The sequence below is a fragment of the Rousettus aegyptiacus genome, unplaced genomic scaffold (genome assembly GCF_014176215.1).
Source record: "Rousettus aegyptiacus isolate mRouAeg1 unplaced genomic scaffold, mRouAeg1.p scaffold_m13_p_5, whole genome shotgun sequence".
Classification (NCBI taxonomy): Eukaryota; Metazoa; Chordata; class Mammalia; order Chiroptera; family Pteropodidae; genus Rousettus; species Rousettus aegyptiacus.
This window is the reverse complement of record NW_023416308.1, coordinates 6,945,423-6,970,200: the sequence shown is the minus strand read 5'-3', so window position 1 is coordinate 6,970,200 and position 24,778 is coordinate 6,945,423. Positions and strand designations below refer to the sequence as shown.

General features: G+C 50.9%; 2 pseudogenes; one reads left to right on the top strand and one right to left on the bottom strand.

Moving 5' to 3' along the window:
- The first annotated feature begins 14,229 nt into the window (after window positions 1–14,229).
- Window positions 14,230–14,348, top strand: LOC118603091 (annotated as a pseudogene).
- A 10,078-nt stretch (window positions 14,349–24,426) lies between these two features.
- On the bottom strand, window positions 24,427–24,545 carry LOC118603243 (annotated as a pseudogene).
- Between the last annotated feature and the right edge of the window lie 233 nt (window positions 24,546–24,778).

Below are 24,778 nucleotides of genomic sequence, written 5' to 3'. Positions count from 1 at the left end.
GCGCGCGTGAGGAATTCGTGCCCGTTATTCCAGTAATTCTTTTATCTTCTTCTTACACCCTGGGCATTATGAACATTCATCAAAATAATTGACGCGGATGAAATTAGCACTTCCTGCTATGTCGGGCAGATAAACTTTGCTGAATATTGATTTCACACAAAGAAAATGACATGTGCTTAGGCCTAACCCTTTATCTGGCCGGGCCAGGAAAACCCAGCAGGAGGGGGACGGGGCTGGCCGCGGCCGGTGGAGACGCGGCCATAAGAATTACTTTTATCTCTTCTTCCACAAGAAGACAAGGGAAGATAAGGACGCAGAGGGAGAGCAACCACAGCCCTGGGCATGGGGAAAATCTGCAGAAGGCGTGGGACGGGGCAGCGCTCTGGGGACAAGGAAGACCAGAGCTGATAAATTCAGAAAAGGACGGCGCAGTGGAATGGGAACTGCAGGACGGTGCTGGGGGCGGGCTGCGGGGATCAGTCAGTCTTGGGTTCAAATCCCGTCCCAGTCACTAAAACAGATGACTAACCCTCCCGGTTAGCCAGGACTGAGGGGTTTCCTGGGATGCAGGAATCTGCGGACAGTCTCAGGTAAGTCAGGATGCTGCTGTATGATTTGGGATAATTGGTCCTTAGTTTCCTCATCTGTAGGACTGAGAAGGATGAGACCTGCCTGTCTGGCCTGCAGGAGGGAGGTGAGAGCCTCCTGGAGGTGTGCAATGTGGAGCCTCCACTCAAAACAGGGATCATTCTGGACCAAAGCTGCCTCCTCCCAGAAGCCCACTCTGATCACCCCCCAGCTGGCAGAAACCTCGGCGTACCGCAAAGATTCACAGCGCCTCCCGCCTGGATCACTCTGGGAGCATCAGGGGGTGTTCGTGCGAGGCCAGGAGTGTCTTGGTTCTCTCCCCAGTCGCTCAAGGCCTGGTCTGGGGCAGAGGGGACTGGCCGAGCATGCTGGGGAAGACAACTCTGCAGGCAGGGACCCACAGCTCCCTCCCCCGCTTTCTTCTCTCTAGTTTTAAGCTTGATTGCGATGTAATGACAACATCGCCAACACCTATCATTCATCGAGCCCTTTCTGCCGGCAATGTTTTCTCTTCTCATTGAATTCTGGAAGCAATACCAGGACAGTCTTCTCATTTAACTGATGAGGAAACAGTCTCAGGAAACAGAAGTGACCTGCCAGGGGTCACGCAGCCAGAGACCTAATGACCACTCTTTAGAGGCCACCATGGGAGGCAGCTGTCATGACCTGGAGAGACCAACAGGCCGGGGTTTGAGTCCTCTTCTTGTCATCTCCCAGGTGACTTTGCAAGAATCCCTTAACCTCTCCGAGTGTCCATTTCCTTACCTGCAAAATGGGGGTCACCTCCCTCCCTCCCTGTTAAGGAGGATTTAGGATCAGAGGCGAAGTGCCCATATAGTGTCAAGGACATAGAGGGGCGCAGCACTTGCAAAGGGATATATCAGGTGCCATTGCCACAGAGGCAGGGGTATTCGAGGGGCTCATCCAGCCTTCCCTCTGCAAAGGAAAAAATGGGGTCCGATCATTCCTCATGCCCTTCTGGCCTGGCTAAGTCGTGCCCTTGACAGTTTGGGGGCAAACTGCCTGTACTTCAACCAGGCTCAAGTTCAGCCACTGGCACTGGGTGGCGGCCCCACCCCCTGGCCATTCCCCACTCCGTGCCCAAGCCTCCCGTCCCAACGGGGGGCCGTGGGGCTGCGGCTAATTGCAAATCATTTCTCAGGGCCCCCTACTGTTCAGCTAAATTCACTGGAACTAATGTGTCCCGAAACAAATTTCACAGAAGAGCCAGCGCAATTACATGATGTCTAGGTCCCCTCCCCTCCTCCCCTGCCAGAGGCTCCCGCGGGCCGGGGGCAGAGGACCCCATGGAATGGGGCAGGGAACACGGAGGCAGGGCGTCTTCCCAGGGCCCAAACCGCTACTCCATCCTTCCCTCCTCAGTGTATCTCCTGCTCCTAAATCTTAGCACGACTCTGGTCCTGCCACGCCCCACGTGCTCGGCCCTCCTCCCCCGCAGCATCTCCGCTGTACCCATCCCTGAGCTTAGGACCCCTCTCCACTAATGAATTCAGCAAGCACTGGCTCCGCCCTCAGACAGACCTGGGTTCCGATCCCAGCTTCAGTACTGACGAGCTGCGTGTCCTCAGAAAAGTCGCTTTCGCCTCTCAGGGACTCAGTTTCCTGGCCCCTCGAATGAGGACGCCACGCATGACTCGGCTGGCATTGGCTATTGTGGCATTTGACAAAATGACCTCGGTGAGACATTTGGTGTGGGTCTAGGACATTGCAGGCCCTCAATGAATATTGGCACCTACTTCGATATGATCCTTTTGAGGTGATCAGAATCGATTCAAAACAAGAGGAATCGGAAAGCAGAGATGCAGCCTTACCTCCCCAAACAAGGCACCAACACACCCCATCTCTCCGCCTATTGTTCCCCCATTTCATCCCATCTCGCCCTTCCAGACCCCATCAGAATGACCCCCTCATTCCTCCAGCATGTCCCATGAGCCCCTCCGAGAGCCTTTTTATTCATTCTGCAGCTCTGCTTTCTTAGTTGACCGAAGTCATTCACAGAACCGTGTGGCCAAGACGGCTTGTAGGGACCGTTCGGGCTAGTTGCTGGTGACCATTTTTCCATCACGGGACCCATGACAAGCAGGCCCAGATTCTGCAATGGAAAACAATAATTTGCCATCAAGATCACCAGCAATAGGACCTCAACGAAGGTTTCCTAGAGCTGTGGGCAGAGTGGATAGGGCGGAGGGTCACCTGTCACCTCGGGGCCAGTTGAAAGCCCAGTCCTTTGCCTTCTGCTCACGACGGCACACTCGCTTACAAGCAGGAGGCCAACAAGACTGTCCTACATGACCAGATTCACGCCACATTCTAATTTCCAAAAGTTAGGAAACTGCTCACTCATTTATAACTTAAAATGCACCTAGAACAGGTGTGCTGAAACATCAAAGCCCTATGATTAATTTGACAAATACTAATCGCACCTCTACTATGCGCCAGGACGGGCAGAAGGTGCTGAGACGCCAACTGAACCAGGCAGACCCGGTCCCTTTTTTTCTGGCTAACGATCTGGCGGGAAGGACAGATAGTGCCAAGTACAGTTAAGATAATAAAGACAAGAAGGATATAGTGAGCACTCGAGGTCTATAGTAGATTGGGCGGTCATGAGATGGTGACCTTTCAACTGGGAACTAGTGACAAGAAAGAGCCAAGGTGGCCTGGGGTAGTGTCCTGATCAGGACCAGCAAGTGCAAAGACCCTGAGGCAGAAATGACCAAGAATGGAGTACAGCGCGCAAGGCAGGAAGTGAGAGCCGATGCGCTGGGCCAGGCCACGTAGAGACTGAGGGCAAGGGGGAGCCGCTGGAGAGTCCTATGCCGTGGGAACTCATCCTAGTTTCTGGAAAACCCTCTTGACATGGAGAAGGGGTGGCAGTGAAGAGCATAGGAGAAGAAGCGGAGAGGCCAGTGGGGAGCACGCTGCCCAGGGGAGCGACGAAGGGGTCGTGGCCTTAGGGTAGCGGTGGGTCACTGCACCACATGACCCAGTCCAATCATACAAGTGGGGAGACTAAACTCAGCGAGAGGAAGCCACCTGCCAGTCAGCGGGGAGGCGCAAACTCAGAACTCCTGTCTTGGGCGAAGCCCTGTTGTATTTCGCCGCCATCAACTGCTCCAGAGGGAAGCCAGGCAAAGAGAGATCCCCAGCTAAGTTTTGCACGCCTCCAGTATCAGAGGACTCACCACTGTAAGAATCCCCGTGCGTAACCTTTCTGTGATGAGAATAATCACCCCTAACTTATCTGCTTCATAAGTTTGGTAGTACTGTTCTTTAAAGCACTGTGAGCACATCTGTATTCCTGTCCGGAAATATAATACCACGTTTAAGAACTAACTTGCTTAAGCGCGTCACTCTTTCAGGTGAGCGAGCACCTTTGGGAGCAGAGGCTGTGCGTGTGAGTTGCCTCTGTGTGCGCCCGGCAGGCAGGAAGCATATTCGATAGCAAAAGCAGGAGGAAGCAGCAATGATTCCGCGCTTACTGCGTGCTCGGAGACGTGCCAAGGACTTTCGCCACGTTTTCACTTCATCCTCATAATACAGAATGAAGTGGGCTTGACCGTTGTCCCCATTCGACAGATAGGGGAACCGAGGCTCGGAGAGGCGAAGTCGTTGACCCAACGTCACACAGCCTTCGAAACCCAGGACTCACACCAGGAGACAGTGAGATTCCTGTTCTGAAATTCTCAGAGTTTTTCTGAGAAAGGAAGAAAGGAAGGAGGGAGGGGGGAGGGAAGATTGGAGGAAAGAAAGGGAAAGAAGGAGTATCTCAAGATAAAATTCCGTTCCATGTGGGGACGTCTCAGCTGTGGCTGCTTGAGAATCGGCCTCTTCCATGACGGGGTTTCTGGCACTCGAAATCTCTGTTCTGCCTTGAACTGGCTGTCACTTGTGTCCCCAGCCTCTCTCCCGGTGAGGTTCCTTATTCCTTCTTCCTCAACATCCCCGCTGGGGAGTAGGGCTGGGGGTGGGGGTGGGGGTCATTGAGAATCTATGTACACATATGAGTAAGTTGTCTCCTGCGACCCCACCTGCCCTTGGCTAAATGACTGCAGTGTCAGCCCAGATAATTCCAAAGCCATAAAGATGATATAAAAAAAAAATAAAGTGGAGGGGTGAGGGGGGGGGGTCGGCTCTGGGGAAGGGCGGTGGTGGAGGAGGAGATTACAAAAAAGAGGATGAGCTGTGTGGCTTTGCTCCTTATCTAACCTGCAGCAGGCCTGGCTGGGGGCTGTCTCTCTCCAGGGGGAGCCAGCTGAACAGTTACCCAGACAGCGTGCCCCCTCCACAACCCCGCCCCCTGGCCCCCACTCTCCCAGGACCGCCAGGGGAGGCCACAGAGGCAGACCCATCCCAGCAAGAGGGCAGGGCTGGTCTGGAAGGCATTATCAGCTGAGCAAGAGATGGTGAGTTGGGCTCCCACAAAGCTGTCCAAGACTGGGGGCTTGGGGGTTTGGGGGGCCTGCCTGCCCAGGAGACACAAAGGCTCGACCCAGCTACAGAGGAAGAATATCCCAGGACGCACGAGGCGATGCTTGGACAACCTGGTTAATTTTATGAACACTGACTCCAGGAAATAGGGCAGGATGAGGCCGCTCATCACTATAGGACCCTGAGCCTCAGCTTCCCCATCTGTTCAATGGGCTCCACAAAGCGCCCACCTATGCCCTTCTTTCTGAAGGCGTCAGCAGAACTGTTTGTGGGATGAGGTGGGGTGAGGACAAGTCCAAGTGCAGGGGCTGTGAGTTAGTTCCCACCAGGGGCATTGGCCTTCGCCCCGGAGAGAGACAGACAGACAGACAGACAGACACGGAGAATTAAAGAAGCAAAGGGAGACAGGAAGATGGATGAGTGGGAGGCAGAGATCATCAGAGAGGCAGAGAGGGGAGAGAGAGACAGAGACAGTGACATAACCCGAGAGTCGGAGAGAAATAAAGAGAGAGAGAAGGGAGAGGCCAAGAGAAGCACAGAGACCCGGCTGGATATCGAAAGAAACAAACAGATAGATAATCACAGGGAGAAACAGAGTCACAGACGCAGAGGGAGGAGGACAGAGGAAGAAAGAAGGCCCGTCAGAGAGCCCCAGACAGAGGCGTGGAGGGGAGACGGGTCGGCCCCGCCGCTGGGGGTCCCTCTGCTCCAAGCACCTGGGCATCGTGCCACCCCGCCCCCACCCTGCCCTCTTCCTTGCCTCCCACTCTGCTGCTCCAAGAGCCCCCGTCCTTCTTGCTTAGGTCCCCCCACGTCCAGGCCCCCCCATCCTGCCTGCGCCCCCAGCCCATGTCCAGGCTGCCCATCCCGTCCCTCCAGGTTGCGCCCCTCCCTCTGCAAGCCGCTCCACAGCCCCCCCCCCCTCCGGTCCCCGTGGCTCTCCCACCCCCACCCCCACCCCTCCGAACACGGCAGAGGTTTCTGGCGCCTTTGTGGCCGGCCCCGAAGTGCGCGGCGACAATGGCGGGGGTGACGGGGGTTAATTCGTGCGCGGAGGTAGGACGCGCGGGCGCCGGGCCGAACAATGCCCGCGGCGCGCCTTTGAGCGCGGCCATTGTGCGCTGTGTGAACCGGGAAATCTGTTCCCTGCCGCCCAGATGCGGCGGTGGGGTGGCTGGGGGGGTGGGGGCGGCGGGCTAGGTGCGAGCCCGCCGGGCTGCCAGTCGCGCTGGGTGTGGGGTTAACCCCCTCCCGTCCTGTGCTCTCTGCGTCCTTGAACTCCGGGCTGGGGAGGGCTGAGGTCAAGGTTCACCGCTGGCGCTGGCGCTGGCCCTGAGCAGCCGGTGTGACCTGGAGCAAGTCCCTGCCCCTCCCTCTCTGAGCCTCACCTTCCCACCTGGAAACTCAAAAAGGTGGACGTCGCCACCTGACGCGTCCTAGGAGCTGCAGCTCCGGACTGGAAGGGGTCTCAAATGAGGCAGAGAGAGCGGGCCCCAAAGTCACACAGGCTTCACAGCAGAATGGCTTCTCAGGGTTCAGGGCTCCTGGGTGAGGGAGGAGGGACTCTGGCCCACCAACCCACCCTGAGGAAAATCCAGCTCCTCCATCATTAGCTGTGGGACCTGGGGGGGTGGGGGTCATCTACCATCTCTGTGCCTTGCTGTCCTACGGGTGAGAAGCATTGGACCACCTTGCTTAGAAGGGACTCCCGGAGGTGGCCTATGCGAGCTCCTTAACGGGATCTGCTTAGATATACATAAAGCACAATAATAACACCACCATTGACCGAGTCCTCACTATGGGCCAGGAACCGTTCTAGTTGTACGATGCTTTATACACACACAAGAATATATATGCAATATATATAACACTTACCGAACTCCACTATTCGCCAGTTGTCACTTAATCTCCTAATGCCTCTGTTTGCTCACCTATAAAACGAGGACAATGGTGGCTGCCCTCGGGGCAGCATGAGTTCCCCATCTTCTCTTCCAGAAGCCTCTGTGCTGGGGATCTGACAGGCGGAGTTCCCTTTCCAGGACCCGGTCCTCCTCCTTAGAGAAAGAACCACCTCTGCTGACATGACCCAGCCCAGGCTCCCCTCTTCCCCTGATGACTGAGCAGTGGGGTCCCCGATGGCTGTGGAGGTGCAGGCGGGAGGGGGAGGAGGTGGGGGAAAGATGGAAGGAGGCTTTGGAGGCTCCTCGTCTTTCATTGGAAAGCACTTAAGCTCTGCTGGTGTTTTGCTCATGTCTGCCCACGGCGTGATGGACTGAGATGCTCCTTCTAGCATCACGGGCAAGGAAACAGAAGCTCTGAGAAGCTAATGTAAAGACGCCTAACCTCTTTTGGAGTCATGCACCCCTTTATGTTCTTCGGATGCTCCAGGCCTTCTCCCCAGAAAAACGCCCATCTGTCTGTATGTGGAACATTTGCCTTGCAACCTCAGGGGGCCCCCACCTTCTCCCCCACGTCCCAGAAGCCCAGCTGAGAACCTCCATGGTAGCAAAGAAGAATCCAGAACTGGAAGGCAGAGCTCGGCTTTGCCACGCTCAAACGTGGGGACCAAATTTAGCAAGTTTAGGTATCCAGCTCTTAAACTTCCATAGCATTTAGAATGAAGCGTTAAGAGGGCATATACCTGGGCCGCGCGCCCATGTGTGACATCGGGCTGGGATTCGCTCTGAGTCGAGAGTTTGCATCTTAACGCAGGACCACGCTGTGGTGTTGATGCAGTAGCCTGCCTGTAGGGTGCGTTCAGAGAATCCCTGGTCCAGGCTATCCAGTCTCCACTTCCAGCCTCTCCCCCCTTTCCCACCCTGCTTTTGCACCTTGCCCTTCATGCCTTCTCTATTTTAAGTCCTCTGAAAAGCCCCTCCCCAAGAGAACATCAAAGCCAAGTCTCTTGGCTCCCTAAACAGTGCTCTCTTTTCCATGCGTAGTAGGATGGGTAGGGCGTTCCAAAGCCCTGAACTGTTGGGAGGCAGGGAGCAGCCGTGACCAGCAGGTGCCTATAAGGGCCCTTCGTACCAGGATGGGCACAGATGGAGTGGCTGTGGGCTGGGGGCAAGGGGCAGATGCAGCCACCCCTGGAGCCTCAGCTGCCTCGTTATCTCTTCATTGTCTCCCTGTCGCCCTAGCCCACCCCCCTCCCTGGCTGCCCTTCTGTCATCTCCACGTGGGCCCCTCATCCAGCAGCCCCAACCCCAGGACTCCAGAGGGACCTCCTGAGAGGGTCCCCCGCAGGTTTCCCTTCTCTGGGGGAGAGCAGGAGGGTGGGGGCCAGGGGGTGGGTCGGGGGAGGGAGCTCGGCTGGAGAGGCTGGGATGGGGGGGTGTCAGAGTCTATAAATCACGCCCCACTGCGCTCCTGTTTAACACACACTTCTCCAACGAGTTGTCAGTGAAACCGTTAATTAATTAGCTAATCCCACAATGAAGTGGATTCTAAATGGTTCTCCCCTCCCAGCCTCCCATTTAGATAATTGCTGCTGTGGGACCTCGTGTGAGAGTGATTTTTTCCAACAGGGATGGCCCTGCAACACTGAGGGAGATACGTTTAAAGAAGGGGTCAGCATGCTGTCTCCCAAGCTCCTATTAGGGGGAGACGCTTCTCTTAGCCCAAGCAAAAGCTGGAGAGAGTGTTGGTTACTGGGGGCGGGACGAGGGGTAGGCAGGGGAACTGAGCGCTAGTGTTTGAACTTTGTTTGTTTGTTTGTTAATAATTATGATGCTTGGTGACTCTGGGAATCTTCCTGAGGCGGGGGTCCCAAGGTAGGTAATATTGATGATGATGATGATGATGATGATGATGATGATGATGATGATCACGACAATGATGGTGGGCCAGGCACCCAGCCACATGCTTTCCGTGTATGATTTCATTCGACCTCCTCACAACAGCTCTTTGAGTAGTTGGGATGATGGAGATTGGGGAAATCGACGTTCCAAACAGTGAAGGGACTTACCCAAGGTCACAGAGCTGGTAAGTTGCAGAGTCTGGAATGAAACAAAGATGACTGACCCCATAGCTACACTCCCAACCATGGAGATTTTAGAAGAGTCTACTTCTTTCCCGGAAGGAACAGTGAGACCTTTCGAAAGGGTTGTGGTGACCTTGAACTCACACGAGGAGAGTAAGGAATATTTGATGGATAGATGAATGAATGAAAGAAACCCAGATCTTGTGACTTATGATGCAGGATTCAGTACTTGGTCTGAAAAAAAAAAATATTTTGCCTGATGCACTGTTGACGCTGAACGGGGTCAATGCAGAAAGCACATGCCCATCCTAGAATGGAAACAGGTGTCTTTACCTGCCCGATATCCCTCCCCACTAGTGCCTGCCTCCTTCCACAGTCTCTGTTCGTGTGGTTTCTCTGTGGCTAATCCCACCTGCAGCTCCGGAAGAGGGACATTGCCCATGTCTGGCCATCCGAGTATATTTTCCACCACAAGTCCTGTCGTCAGCCATACTGGAGTAGCCAGAGATGGACTTAGGACCCCCAGTGCTGCTGGAAGGATCAGGAAAGAAGCGTTTGCCTTTCTCGGGACTGCTAACCTGACAGCATGTCAGCTTGCAGTCACTGGGAGCCATTTTGCCCCCAGGAGTTGGGCCACACAGAGTAAGCACAATATCGGACAATATTCTTTGAGCCCCTGGATCCAGATGTGCCTGAAGCCGGCTTACATTGGAATGTTTTGTTCTGTTTTGTTTTCTGACCTAAGCGTTAATTGATATGGCAGATGTTGCTGGTCACCCATCGGTCTCCATTTTTCCTCTCTTCCTTATCAACATTGTGTTTGAGACAGCAATGCAGGTAACCGAAATGCTGGTCCAGACTTTTTATAGCTCGACATGGCCATGTGACCCAGTTCTAGGCAATGAGATGAGTAGCAGTCCTTGGGGGTGGGAGGGAGAGCGGGGGGAGATGACCTTTCCTCCCCCCGAAAAAAAAAAGAAGACCCCAGGAGGAGCCTCTTTGCCGTTTGCTCTCCATCATTCTACCTTTTTCCTGTCCAGGTTACAAATGCAATGAATGCTTCTCTCTGGATTTCTTCTTACCTGTGAAAAATAACCCCCTGGCTTGTTTAAGCTATCGCACTTGCGTTTCCATCGCATGCAGCCAAACACAACCCCAACTGGCAGAGTGGGATTTCTGTACTTGAAACTGAAAAATCCCTGCCTGGGACCCCTTCTCAGACACGGAAGGATCGGGACGGAGAGTTTCGACTTCTTCCCTTGCTCAGACACGATCACCACTTTATTCTCTCGTCTTTATCAAAGATAGCAATCTGAGGGACCATAAATTGTATGTGGAAGGGGAAGAAAACTGGCCTTTAGCGTGGACCAGCTCCAGGCAAGATTTCAAAATAGGAAAGGTGGGAAAAGCTGTGAAGGAAAAGGTCTCCGTCTGTACCACTCCGTGAGCCTGCCAGCGAGGCATCCTTCAACACGACGTGTCTGTCCCGTGTCTTATTCTCTCAAGGACCCGTCATCTACCAGATGTTGGCCACATCATTTAATCGGTCAGCGCCTCCATGCCTGGCGCCTCCATGCCTGTGAGAGCTCCTGGGGCCAGCGGGGCCAGGACTCGATGCTTTTAAGGAGCTTCTGATATACTGGCACCAAGACGATGGAGACACTGGCCATCAAGAGCTGATGATCTTCAAGTTTTATTCCAGGTCCAAGCGCTGGAGACTGGCCCAAATCCAGAGTTGGACTGATCAGTCCCAGAGGAATCTGATGAAGCTGGTTATACTAGGACCAAGTGGAAGAAGGCTACTAGTTGGCTTCAGAGATATTTCTCTAGCTACAGATTCTACAAAAAGCCTAAGCTTAAATCTTAGAATCTTGGAATGAGACAATTTTAGACTATTAGCTCGAGAGAAACTCAGAACCACATTATTTTAGAATTTGAAGAGACTTAACCGAAGCATCTTAGAATTACAGAATTCTAAATATTAGACCAAGAGACTCTCAAATTATAGCCTTATAGGAACTTAGAACCATAGAATTTTAGAATTAGAGAAATCTTTTAGAATTAAACCCCTAAGACTTACAGCCCTGAATGTATAGAATCCAAGAATCATAAAATTTTAGAAAATTTAATAAGTAAAATCTCAGAATTACAAAATTCTAGAAGATTTAGCTAACTAACTTTATCTACTAGCTTTCGGGTACCTCATATCCTTGAAGTTTTTGAATCATATAAAATCAGGGACGTACGGAATTTTAGAATATTAAACCCATCGAATTTTAGAATAAAATATAGAAAATATGAGAAATACTGAATTTTAAAATATTAAAATTTAGGACTTTTGGAACCCTAAGGCTAAGTTAGGGACTTCAGAGCTTATTCCGTCCAACCTTCCGCCAAAGGTAGCAGCTCCTTCTCCGGTAATCACAGCAGGGCATCGTTGGTTTGCATGTCACTACGGCTAAGCATCGCGCGCAACGGGGATGCAGAAGATGTAAGCGAAGGAGAATGTAAAAAAAAAAAAGTGGGAAAATACAGCCATCAAGAGAAGGAGACGACAAGCCACAGACCGGGAGAGATTATCTGCAAAAGACACATCTGATAAAGGACCGTTATCCAAAATATGCAAAGAACTCTTAAAACTCGACAATCAGAAGACAAACAATGTGGTTAAAAATGGGCCAAAGAACCAGGCGCCTTGAGAAAATGGCTGCTTCCAGGATTAAGGAAGGAAATATACAAGATGAGCCTGGAGCACCTCGTTCTGCCAGAAAGATGTAGGAAACTGCTCGAAAAACAAAAACAAACAAATGCACACACACACACACACACACACACACACACACACACACACACATGCAATGATGGGAGCATGTCAAAGAGACACCGGATCCAATGAAGAGCGTTCCCCACGGTGAAACCTGGAACAGTTTGAGCAAAATATAATTATTAAGTAGAATTGGATTATAACCCAATGTATAAAATAAATATGCTTGAATCCGTAGTGATATAAACAAACCATTGATTGAATGAATAGACGAATCTCCACGTGGAAGAATTCCAACTAATTTCTGTAGAGACTCTGCTCTCAAAGACATTCTCTACAGAGACTCTCGCTCCTTCGGTGTGGGCTGCACAGAGCAACATCTTTCCACAAGTCCAGAATGGAAAGGGGGAGAAAGAGAAACTTGACAGTAGAAAAACCTGACAAATACGACCTCAGCCAGGTGCTCGAGGTCAACATCAACAGTGCTAAGTCACGTTGATTGTTGATGTACCTTTGATAGGATGCGATGAGAATGTCACTTCCTCTCTGTGGCCTTCCGCCCAAGAGCCCATAACCCCAGTCTAGTCATGAGAAAAAAACATTAGAGAAACCCCAAACGAGGGACCCAACGAGTCCTCTGCAAAACTGTCGAGATCACCAAAAACAAGGACCCTCTGAGAAACTGTCACCACCAAGAAGAGCCTCGGGAGGCATGATGATGGAATGTAATGTGGCATCTTAGATGGGATCTTAGGAGCTTGGGTGCGGATTAAGGAAATCTAAATAAGGTACAAGCTTTAGTCAATAGTAATGGCTCAATATTGGTTCAGTAATTATGACAAGTGTACTGGAATCATGTAAGAGAAATTGGGTGTGGGGTGCATGGGAACTCTCTCTGCACTGTTTTTGCATTTTTTTCCCCTGTAAATCTAAAACTATTCTAAAATTAAAAGTTTATTTGTAAGAAAAGAGAGAATGGATTTACAAATGTGGTGTGTCCACATAATGGGATACTTCTCCTCAATGAAAAGAAACGAACCATTGATACACACGACCGCCTCCGTGAACTTCCAAAACCATTATTTCAGGTGCAAGATGGCAGACCGAAAGGAGAACCCACCGTACAATTCCATTCGTATCAAACTTTAGAAAATGCAAACTCATGTCTAGTGAGAGAAAGCCGGCCTGTGGCTGCCTGGGAGGGGGTGGGGGCTTCAGAGAAGTAAGAGGGAGAATTACAAAGAGGAAACTTTTGCAGGTGATGGGTATGTGTGTTTATCACACTGACCATGGTGACGGTTTTGCAGGTGTCTGATATATCACAACTTATTGAGTTGTACGCTTTAAATATGTGCAATTTATGATGTGTCAATTACACCTCGTTTTGCAAAGTTAGTGTCTATGAAGAGACTTATTAAGGGAACGATGGTATTTATGGCCTGTGCCTGTGGGGGAAGACTCAAGGTGGCCCCAGAGTGGGGAGCAGACGCCCTCCTTCCTTGGGAAATCAGCTCCCTGCTCACAGGACTTCCGGTGGTTAATTCCTCTTCCCTGGGGAGTCCTGGGAAAGCAGGCCTCATTAGTTGAGGGCCCGGCCTCATGGAATTTCATGTTTGTTAAAGATTAATGGGGTGTCTCCCGTGCAAGAGCTGAGGGGTCTCCTGGCCTCGTTTCTTCCAAATCAGCCCCCTGCCACGACTCATCATCAGTCACGGGGGAGATGGCGGCCGTAGCCCGAGAGCTGAGGGAAGGAGGGTGGCGAGAGCTAATGGGCCCCTGCCAGCCCTCCCTGCAGGCCTCACGATTTCCTCTAAAGAGCAGAGAGGGAGACACACAACCAACCCAGAGTCCTGGGGTGCCTCGTCCATCCAAGGGGTGGGGGGTTTTCCCCTTTAAAGCGGTCCCCTTAGGAGGAGGTCACATGCTTATTCCAAGGATGCTGCCATATTGCAGGAATGCGAGGACATCTTCTGAGAGAGCAGAGTTTTCTTCGGCACATCTCCCACTTAATTATACAATGAGTCTTCCTCTGACCGACGAATTCCGTTTCTAGAAACAGCCACAGGTCGCCAGTGGCCAAAACGCCTCCATCTTTTCCTTCACACCCGATCCCATCTGCAGTTTCTCGTTTCACGCCTCTGAGCTCCATGAAGGCCGGGACCTTGTCTGGTTTTGTCTCCCACTGTTATTACCAGCGTGGAAGCGCCGCCTGGCATACAGTCGGTGCTCAATAATGATTCGCCAGATGAATAAACGGGTCATCTCTGTGTACGTTCAAAACCTACGATGACAACTCTCTCCGTGTCTGTCGTAGCCACCACCCAGGTGCAGGCCTCATCACGTCTCATCCGGACGCCTTCGATGGCCCCCTCACGGAACACCCGGCTTCCTGTTTCGCTTCCCGCCCCTGCACACAGCGGCCAGTGAGCTTTTAAAACGGAAACCAGTCTGCGGCCATGCCACCCTGAACACGCCCGATCCCGTCTGATCTCGGAAGCTAAGCAGGGTCAGGCCTGGTTAGGACTTGGGTGGGAGACCACCTAGGAAGACCAGGTGCTGTATGCAGAAAACAAGCAAGAATAGAAGCCAGATTGTGTAAATTTACCAACTCAACACAGCCAACGGTGTCCGTGACACTCAGGATAAAACCACGCTCTTCTCCCCGGCCCGCTGCCCCTATGCGCTGCAGCTCCCCGCCCCCACCTACCCTCCTCCGCCCACACCTCTCACCTCTTCCTGCTCACCTGCTCCAGCCAACCTGGGCCCCTTGCTGCTCTTCAAGGTCCCCAGCAGATTCCAGGCCTCAGGGTGCTTGCATTTACTCCTCCCTCTGCCAGGACCTCCCTTTCCTACTTCTAGATCTTTCCCCTCTCAGAGGCCTCACACTCTCTTCCTTATCAAGGACACGGTTCCACTCCATCCAAGGCTAGGGTGAGGTGCCTCTGGAGCAAAATTTAGGGGGCTTCCCCCCCAAAAAAAAACATTCAGTACCCATGATAAATAAAGTTTCGATGCAATATTTTGAGAAATCAAATTTAAGACAAAAATCCGTGAGGACCCAAAGGCCCATCGACGGACGAATGGGTGAGCAAAACGCGGTCTGTCCGTGCGATGGAATATTATTGGGCCGTAAAAAAGAATGACGTCCCGACACACGCTACCACGTGGATGAACCTCGAAAACATTTCGCTCAGTGAAAGGAGCCAGACCTGAAAGGCCGCATGTTGTGTGGTTCCATTTATATGAAATGTTCAGAAGAGGGGAAGCCACAGACATGGAAAGTAGATTAGGAGCTGCCCAGGCGTGGAGGAACGGGGAGGGGGGGTGACCGCCCCGACGGGTTCGGGGTTTCTTTTGGGGTGATGAAAAACGTTCTGGGACTAGAGGTGGTGATGGTCACGCGACACTGCAAATGTACTAAAATCCACTGAATTGTACACTGCAAAATGGTTAAAATGGTGAGTTTTATGTTCTGTGGGGTTTACTTTGATTTTTTTAAAAATCTATGACAAATAAGGTATCAACAGCTTAAGCAGAGGCGAGATCTGTATAACCGTGCCGTGCTGACCCACACTGCGTCTGAGGCAAATGGAAAAATCAGTCCTATTGATCTGTGTCCCTCCACCTCCTTCGAGTCTGAGCTCACATCTCTCCTCTTCTAGGGGCCTTTCGTGACCACCCTTGCTGTCAGCACCCCCTGAATCACCCCGTTTCATTTTCTTCATCATCTCCTCTAATAGCCTTGTGGATTTATTTGCTAATCGTTTTTATTAAATCAGCTCCAGGAAGGCAAGAAGCTTTGCCGATTAGGTTAGTTCTAGGTGCCGCTATGCCCCCAGCACCCGGTCCTGCCTGGCACACAGTGGGCACTCGAAAAGTATGTGATGAACTAATGAGCGAATGACAGTTTGCACAAGCTGCCTTCCTGGATCTTGGAGGATGGATGGGACAGAGACGAGGTGAGAACTCACTAAACTCACCTCCCCTCACGCCAGAACCCCGGAGCTGAAGGAATTCTGTTAGAGATGCTGCCTAAAGCTTAGACACCCCAGCAAACCAGAGAATCCCTCTGTCTCCTCACACTTTTTTCCTGGGGCAGGGTGCTGTAAGGAGGGCGTGGCTCTGTTCCCAGGATCTTGCTGGGGGTCGGGAGGAGCCAGAGCTGTCAGGGGGAGCTCGAGCAGGACAAGCTGTGCTCTGGGGCCAGGGCGGGCACAAGAACGCAGAATTAGTGGTGTTTGCTGAGCAAACATTGCCGGGTGGAGAGAAGCTGCCGGCAGAGTGTTTAACACACATCTAGTATTTGCTGGCAAATATCCCCAGCCTGCCGGGCCCCTCCGATGGGGGTGCTGGTGCAAAGAGCAGGGGAGAGCTCAGAGGAAGGGGGGGTGGCTGAAGGGTTCCCAGGAGAGGTTCCTGCAAGGGTAGGGAGGGAAGGAGGAAAGGGGAATGCACCAAGATTTGCCCTAGAGCTGGGAAGACACAGAGTTCCTGATTTGAAGACCCACTGGAGAGAGTCCACCCCCTCACCCCGGCCTCATCCAAACCCACCCAGGGTCCACATAACCGTTGCAGATGAGACAGATGGGGCCCTGCGAAGCCGAAATCGATCCACTTTCGAGCTGTGTGACAATGAACGGTTCACGCGGTTTCTCTGAGCATCATCATATAAATAATCAGCCAGTTAATATTTCTAGAGCACGTACGGTGCGCGCTAACGTCTCTGCACCTCGGTTTTCCCATCTGTAAACTGGGGCAATAATAATGCCACCCTGATATCTTCGTGTTCCCTTTTATCTAAAAAAGTTCCAACCCTATGGAAAAGCTGCAAGAATAACAACCCCGCGAACGTTTCCACGCTCTTTATGTCCCGCAAGTGTTAATATTTTGCCACATTTGCTTTCTCTGTGTCTGCTTCCTTTTTGTTGGACCATTTGCAATTCTTCTCCCTTCGTACTCTAGTGTGTGTATGCTCTAAGAACAAAGGCCACAGCATGGCCACCACCTAATTACTGTGCTCGAGAACTCGGAATTGCCACCGTTTTATTATCTAGCACCCACCTCATACGTTTTTGTGAGAACCAACTAAATCGAAATTTTAAAGAGTTTCCCAAGAGACATAAAATACCCTCTTCTGGTATATGGACCAAGCCTGGCCATATCAGAGAAGGCCATAGCAAGGCTCACGGCCCATGCTGGAGGTGGGGACTTTTGATGGGAGATGGCCGTTGAGGGGGCCAAGGGGATGTGGCCTCAGGCATCAGAGGCGTCTGCCATGGTACCTGTCCCCACATTTACCTGCTCACTTTGACTCCTCAGCCATAAACAACACTGCGATGAATATCCTCATATGTGATCCCTTACAGACTTGTGCAGGGTTTACCCGGCCTCCACACCTGAGAGGAGAATTTCTGGGTCACGGGGTATTCCTACATTTAATCTGACAAAGTCATGGCCGATGCTCTATGCACATGGGTTCCCCACATCCTCACCGATACGTCCCGTTCCTCGGCTTTCTAATTCGTGCCAGCTGGCACACGGTAGCTCTATAATCGAGTCATATGAGCCTTTTTTATATTGAACTAGATCAACTAATTTAGGAACATTCTAGGGATCAAAGGGGAAAAATCTTGTTATAAAATAGAGATGCAAGAGGGGACCCCAGTCCCCTAAAAGGGAGGCTTTCCAGAGAACCCCAATCAGTGGAGAAGTGCAGGGTCCCTGAGAGGCTGAACCCCATCTTGTCCCCCATCCACGCCTGGGCTGGTGGTTCTCTGCCTTACCTGCCCAGGAAAGAATGCCTGTAATTGAGCCCACGCCGTCCCCTCGCCCCAAGACCGGCACATAGTAGGCATTCAGGGTTTGCTGTTGAACGAACAGGGGCACATGATGAGGCCACAGTCTTGTGAGCTTAAAAAAAAAAAAAAAAAAAAAGCTCTGGGCAAGGGAATAAAGAGAATGTCACTTTCTTAATCTCGGGATTGCCCGAAAGGCTGTTTTGCAGGGAGTGGAATGGAAAACTGCCCATCGGTTTCCTTTTTATCACAGACTGATCGATTTGCTGGTTGACATTCAAGCAGCACAGACAACCACAGGAGTGGGGGGCTCTGAGAACACTCTGGGCAGCTAGGTTCTCCCAGCCAGCTCCCACAGGTTCCCAAGAGCTCCCACAGGTTCCCAAGAGCCGGTGGCCAAATCTAAGAGAATTTGGCCGGCCGGGTGTTCAACACGGCCGCCGTGAAACTGTCCCTTAAATAAACGTACAGTTAAATCATGTTAGCATCAAAGGTAACACACGCTCAAAATTCGCCACTTCCTAACTACATTGTACCATTCTCTGTGTTCCTAAAGTTATTTCAATCGGCTGTTTCTGTGTGGTGAACACACCCCACGATGACGTGCTGGAACCTATCCCATGCCAACTCAGGGTGACCATGTCATCTGGGGGGATTTACATCACGGAAACTGACAAGCTCTACGAATCAGAGATAGGCTTTTTTTTTTTTTTTTTTTTTTTTTGAGAGCCAGTTGTTAACATTTACCGGCATGCCACTGCCTAAAATCCCGGTGGCAGCTAGAGAGGCACAGTCCTTTCCGTCCGCATGTCTGCGAGCATGGGTGGGCACAGGTCCCTGGCTTGATTTCACAGAGAATGACATGTCTTGCTCAGGTCTCATAACTAACCTGGAGGGAAAAGCAATCCATACGGGCTCCCAATCCACCCATCCACCCATCCATCCATCTACCCATCCATCCATCCATCCACCCATCCACCCATCCATCCATCCATCCACCCACCCACCTAGCCTCTTCCTCCCTCAGCCTGAAGGTTAGGCTACGAAAGGCCAGACATTACTCTTTCTGAATTTCTAGGTCTTCTCCTAACCACACTAACTGCCTGAGTCTCACCAAAGGCTGTTTGCAGCAGAAGAATGAGGGAGCTTTTTTTTTTTTCCCCATCCTGAGAATGACTCTTGGTAATTGGGGCCCCTACTTGCTATTTCACTGCCTTCTATTTCTCCCGAAAATGCCTGGCGGTAATTGCCCATCCTCTGGCACGGAGAGGGAGCCAGCCCTTCTGCCACTCAGACTCCCAATTGGGCTATTAGGACCCTGGCCACTTTCTTGTAAATGGCCTTCCTTCGATTTTGTCGACATTTCGAAGAGGGAGCCATCTTTCTCACACCGCAGAGAAGAGGATCAGAAAGCTCGGTCGGTGTAACTTTCCGGAGTGAAAAGCAGTGATGTTGCTTCTCTCTCAGGCCCTTTTTCTTTTTCTTTCCTCAATGAAAAGCCGAGCTTATCTGTTGTTCCCATTCCATAGACGGGAACGCCGAGGCTCGTCATCGACGGCATGACTCAGTCCCATGATGAAACTGGGATTCGAGGCAGAATCATTTTCAGGCATTAGTAGGCACCCAGGATCGGTACCCTCAAAAGCTTCCTCCCACATAAAAACCCACCAAAAGCATGGCATGGAGCTGGTTTCGCTGCAAAAAAAAAAAAAACACATTTTTGAAAGGACTTTTCACGTTTTCCGTTTTGAAATTTGAAATTTGTTTATATGAAGCTCACCGCTTGATGGTTAACTTAGCCATCCCAGGCACGCTTGGGAACTTTTTGCAGAATGAGAAAAATCTGAATGAAAAGAAAAAGGGGGTGTTGTTTGGGGAATATAAATCTGTGATAAAAACTTTTTTTTTTTTTGAGAACGACAAAGCTTAGGAAGATGGTCACCTCTTATGGGCACGGAGAGGATCGGGATCTGGACCAGGAGGAAGGCACCAAATTAGAGTGGACCAGCAGCATTGTTCCGGACTTTCCCTGGCGGGTCCACAGGTGCCAGGTGCTCAGGAACGGGGAAGAAAAGCAGCAAGAGCCACTGGAGGCAGCTCCCGCCTGCAAAGGAAAAAAAAAAAAAAAAACCTGCCCCGCCCATTGTTTCCCTACGCAAGGAAATGTTTGTGAATGTCAAATTAAACAGTTAGCCCAACTGACATCAAAGTTATTGCACAGACTTGAAAGTCTGTATTTGCTCATTTTGCGCTGTTTTGTGTTTCTCTCTCTCTCTTTTTTTTCTTGTTTACTTTTTTTCACGTTTTGCAGCTGACCGTTCCCCTCTAGGTCTCAAACATCTTCACGGGGCTGAAAAGTCTCTGCCTCTGGGTCTGCTGGTTGCTCAGCGGGGCTGCACCCAAGAAGTCTCAGGGATGTGGGTGGCTGTCGAAGGCCCTGTGTCCTCCCCCCAGAGGAGCGTCTTGGATGCCTTGGCTCCTTTCCGAAATGCTGACAAAGCCCACCCCAGGCCTCCGATGTCTCTATTGCCCCTGTCACGCTCACCCGCACGCTTGTGCAAGCTCTTTCCTTCCCCGCCCCCCCCAACACACGTGCCAGCACCCACCCCTTTCCTTTCCATCCGAAGCATGGCTGGGAGTGAAGGGGGGGTGCAGTCCGAAGCCAAGGGTCTCCCCAGGCCTGGTTTGGGGGGGTCTAGCCTCCGAAAAGCCCCTTCTTCTTCTCCCCCCTCGGCTCCCCTCCCCCTCCTCCGGATTCTCCGCAGCCTCACTTGATCAGTGAAAGAAATACTTTGCGAGGATGTTAAGTCTTTGTTGGGGCGGCCGAGGACGCCGCATAAAGGGTCTGAGAAAGTGAAATGGGGTGTGTGGGGGGAAGAGAGGGAGGGGGGCCGCGAGGGGAAGAGGACGGATTCTCCGTATCAAAAAGGGAATTAAAGTGCTTTTACTGGAGTGAAGAAATCAGCTGAAGAATGGCCCGAGAACAAAAGCGGGAAGACTGTGGACAAGGCCTGCTGAATAGGGCCCGACCCCCTTAAGTTTGTAAGCCCCCCTCCCCCGGCCTTTAAGCCTTCCTTACTTACTTCTGCGGGGGAACAAACGCCGGGGAGGAAAACACGGCGGGGGGAGGGGGAGGGGCGATGGCCGAACTCGGGGAGAAAAACCCGAAAATAAAAGGTAATCCCTGGGGCACTTTGCCCTCCTGGTGCCTACCAGGGATCTGATTAAAGGTCTCGGATGAAGCTATTCCGCTATTCACATGCAAGGAGCGGGATTTACAAGAAAAGAGAGGAGGAAGAATAGGCGGAGAGGAGAAAAGGGGAATTATTTGCGTCCCTTAATGCTTGTTAAGTACTCCTATTTGCTGCACACCAGACAAGACAAGGCTCAGAACTCGCAACGAAGTCCTGTGCAGCCCACCCCCTGCCCCCGCGGCCTCCCTCCGTCCGCGCGACCCGCCCCCACAAACTTTCCTGCGCACGGACATAGATGCGTGATCGCGCACGCGCACGCGCACGCACACACTCACACACACACACTCACACACACACAGAGCTGTGAGCAGAGCTGCCCAGCCAAGCCGGGCTCACAAAGAGAATAGCAATTAACCTCCCATCCCTCCCTGACAGTGATCTAATCAAACCGGCCCTCCCTGATTCTTGGTCTGTGTCCATCCAGAGCCTGGTGGCCTCAGCTTGGAACGGTTAGGGATGGGTGGGAAAGCGAAAATCAGGGGGGAGGGGTCGAGCGTCTGAAGGGACAGTTCTGGCTTCCTGATGAGACTCCAGAAGCTGGTGAGATTCCTGTCCCTCCTTCTGTCCCCAAACCTCCGACCTCTGGCTATCTGCTCGAAGAGCCTGCCTCAGGACCTTTGCTCATGCCAGGTCCTCTGCCTAGGATGATGCTGTTTCTACCCTCTCGCAGCTCAGATTGGGGGTGCCGTCCCTACCTGACCCCTGTCTCCCCCAGACTACCTCACGTTTCCTTGTTATTGGTTGTCAAAAGACCTTCTAACCCCATAATCTCGCATTTATTTCTTGATGCATATCTGCCCCCTCCAGTAGGGTATCAGCCATGTGAAGACAGAGACAGTGGCTGCTTCCACCCACCATGGCATCCCCAGGTCTTGGCACTGAGAAGCTGCTCCGCACCTTCTTGCTGAATAAATGAATGAATAAATGAATGAAGGAATCGGCACAGGGCCGACTCCTTCACGGGGCACAGTAGACAGTGCTTGGGGCTCACAAAATGTTTTAGTGTTAATTTCCTTTAAAAAGCAAAGGAAAAATGAACATAGTATTAACGTATGTGAAGTGAAGTATCCGACCTGGATTACATTTGTCTTTATACCAACACAATCAGAGAACACAGTTTTTAATGTTTTTTTGTGTGTGTTTTGTTTTGTTTTGTTTTGTTTTATGGAAGAAGGAGCCCATGGACATCACCATGTGGCTCTGGGTCAGAGATCGGTTGACCAAAGACAAAAGAACTGGAACTCTGGGATCCTCTCTCTACCTACCCCTGGTGGGAGCGAGCGATTCAGAATTACATCGGTTTCCTCATTCCTTTATTCATTCATTCGACAAACATTAGGTGAGTGTCTACTATGTACCAGGCACCGTCCTAGACTCTGCAGACACAGCAGTGAGCAAAACAGACACATTCCGTGCCCTCCTGAAGCGCACGGTCCAGCGGGAGAGGCCAGGCCTCGGACGCGTAAGAAAGACTTGGTCACAAGCAGGGTCAGTGCACCGAAGGCACCGTGTCCTCTGAAAGCCTCTAAGGGGGGCACGTGACTGAATCTGAGATGTCACATTGAGGCCGAGACCCGAAGAAGGTTCAGGGCTTTGCCAAGTAAGGAGAGAGAGAAGGCCGTTCAGGGTGGAGAAAATCGCACATGCAAGGGTCGGAAGGAACCGCTGGGCGAAAGGCTGAGGAAAGGGACAGGGGCCACGGGCCGAGGATGGTGCCCCGGGCAGGCCACCGAGAGGGCCACAGCGGGGTGAGCTCAGCAGCCTCCGGGTGCATGAAGCACTCTCCCTGCCCCGGCCAGTGGACACACACAGTGAGATGCTCATCTCCTTCCACATCCTCTACCAGCCTCGGAAGGACAACTGCAGGATCGCATCTTTGGGGAAAAAAAAAAAAAAAAAAATTGGCATCTTTGAAAGAAATGTTCCGTGGAAATAGCAATTGGTTCTAGCATTTCCAAGGATGTACATATGTGTTACTATTGCTGTGCGGTAGACAGTTCTTAGCGGTAAACTGGGTGTGTGTATCCGCGTTGTTATTAACTCTTTGAGTGAAAATGTAGTTCCTGTTAATTTTTTTTTTCAAGGAGCATGGAATTGTGTGTGTGTGTGTGTGTGTGTGTGTGTGTGTGTGTGTGTGTGTTTTCAGGGCCAAGTCAAGACGGAGACACTAGAAACGATGATTTCATTTTAGACCCTCTCGATCTACGAGAAGGACAAGCTTACATGCTAATAAAATAGATGAGGGGAGAAAGGAGTCCCAGAGAGAAGAGGTAGAAGAGGCGTTTTATAATCTATCGGGATGCTGGTCCTGGCACCCGACTTCGAAGTATTGTATTTCTTATTGCAAAACTAATACACGCTCGTTGTAGAAAATGGGAAAAGCCAGAAAAGGGGAAGTTTCAGAGAGCTTTCTACATTACACTACCCAGAGAACCCAGCACATTAGCATCTTAGTATATTTCCTTCAAGTCTTTTTATCCATGCAGAAATATTCAAGTTCCACCGTATTCTATATACATCTTGTACCTTTTCTTCACTTCGCATAAAAAAAAATCTTTATGTAAAACTTATTTTTACCTTATTTCAGAACTCTTCTTAAACAGTATTTTCGAATTCGTAGTAATTTTTTTACCGATTTTAAGCATAGAAGAGCACCCCCAAAATTATTTGTAATCCCATTCACTAGAGTGAATCATTAGTGACATTTTAGTGCATTACATGCTATCTTTTGCTGGTGTTTGTACATTTTTACAAATCCATATTCACATGTAAAGTTCCGTCTCTTTTACTTCCAACGGCTGTGTAGGATTTCCGCCTAACCAGTCCTTTGTTGAGAATTATTTAGATCATTTCTGATGTTTTACTATCACGAGGAATAAAATGGAAAGCTTTCCGTATATGGTGTTGGCTACATTTCAGATTCTTTCCTTGGGGGAGATTCCTGAATAATCACAAAGCAGTCCACACTGGAAAAACCCGCCTAGTAGCTAAGTGCATTGTCTGGGGAGAACTGTGGCATGTGTCAACCTGGCAGGTTGAGGTCTCAGCTTGGTGGGGGCACCATCTGGACCCAACCTTCTATGATTGCAAAGGGAAAAGTTCATAAAAACGCAGCCTAGACGACATGTGGCCAAAGCAAGTCACATGGCCTCCAAGTAGCCAAAGCAGCACACTCCGGCTACATACCTTAAAGGCAGAGAATCACACTTCTGGAATCCGCCCTTGTGACCACCACAGACTCCCAAACCTATGATGACGGTGCATGAGTTGACGAGAAGCTTTCTCAGTTGAAATGATCGCCGTGAGAGCTGTCCCCAATCCACCGGTGCTCCAAACTGTCTTTTAGGTGAGCCTCCTACTGGCAAAGGAGTTTTATGTATCAACTCAGAACAGACTCTAGAGATATCAAAATACCCGAAGAGCTGGTCTGGGTGTCCTTTTATGGGGCATCGTAACCTTCGAACATCTTTTATTTCTTATACTTGTTCGTGTTTTTAATTATTTTATTTCATTTCTTAGGCGAGACAACCATTGGTTGACCTCACAGATTGTAAGGACCTTGTCAGCTTACAGTCCCTTATTTTTTATTTTCTATACCTGTAGCACCTGGTCTTCCTAGGTGGTCTCCCATCCAAGTACTAACCAGGCCCGACCCTGCTTAGCTCCCGAGATCAAACGGGATCGGGCTTGTTCAGGGTGGCGTGGCCGTAGACTGTGTTTTTAATTATTAAAGCCACATTTTCTTTAATCGCTCTTTTTACTTTCTTATTCTTGTCTCTTTTGTTTATTTATATTTTTTTATGCTTTCACTCATTTATCACTGTTTTGTATTTATTACACAATTAAGGGCACTTACTGTAAGTGTCCAGCTCCATGAATTGTCACGGATGTGCATATCTGTGTGGCCGCCACACAGTTCAAGATATAGAACCTTCCGGCTCCCCAA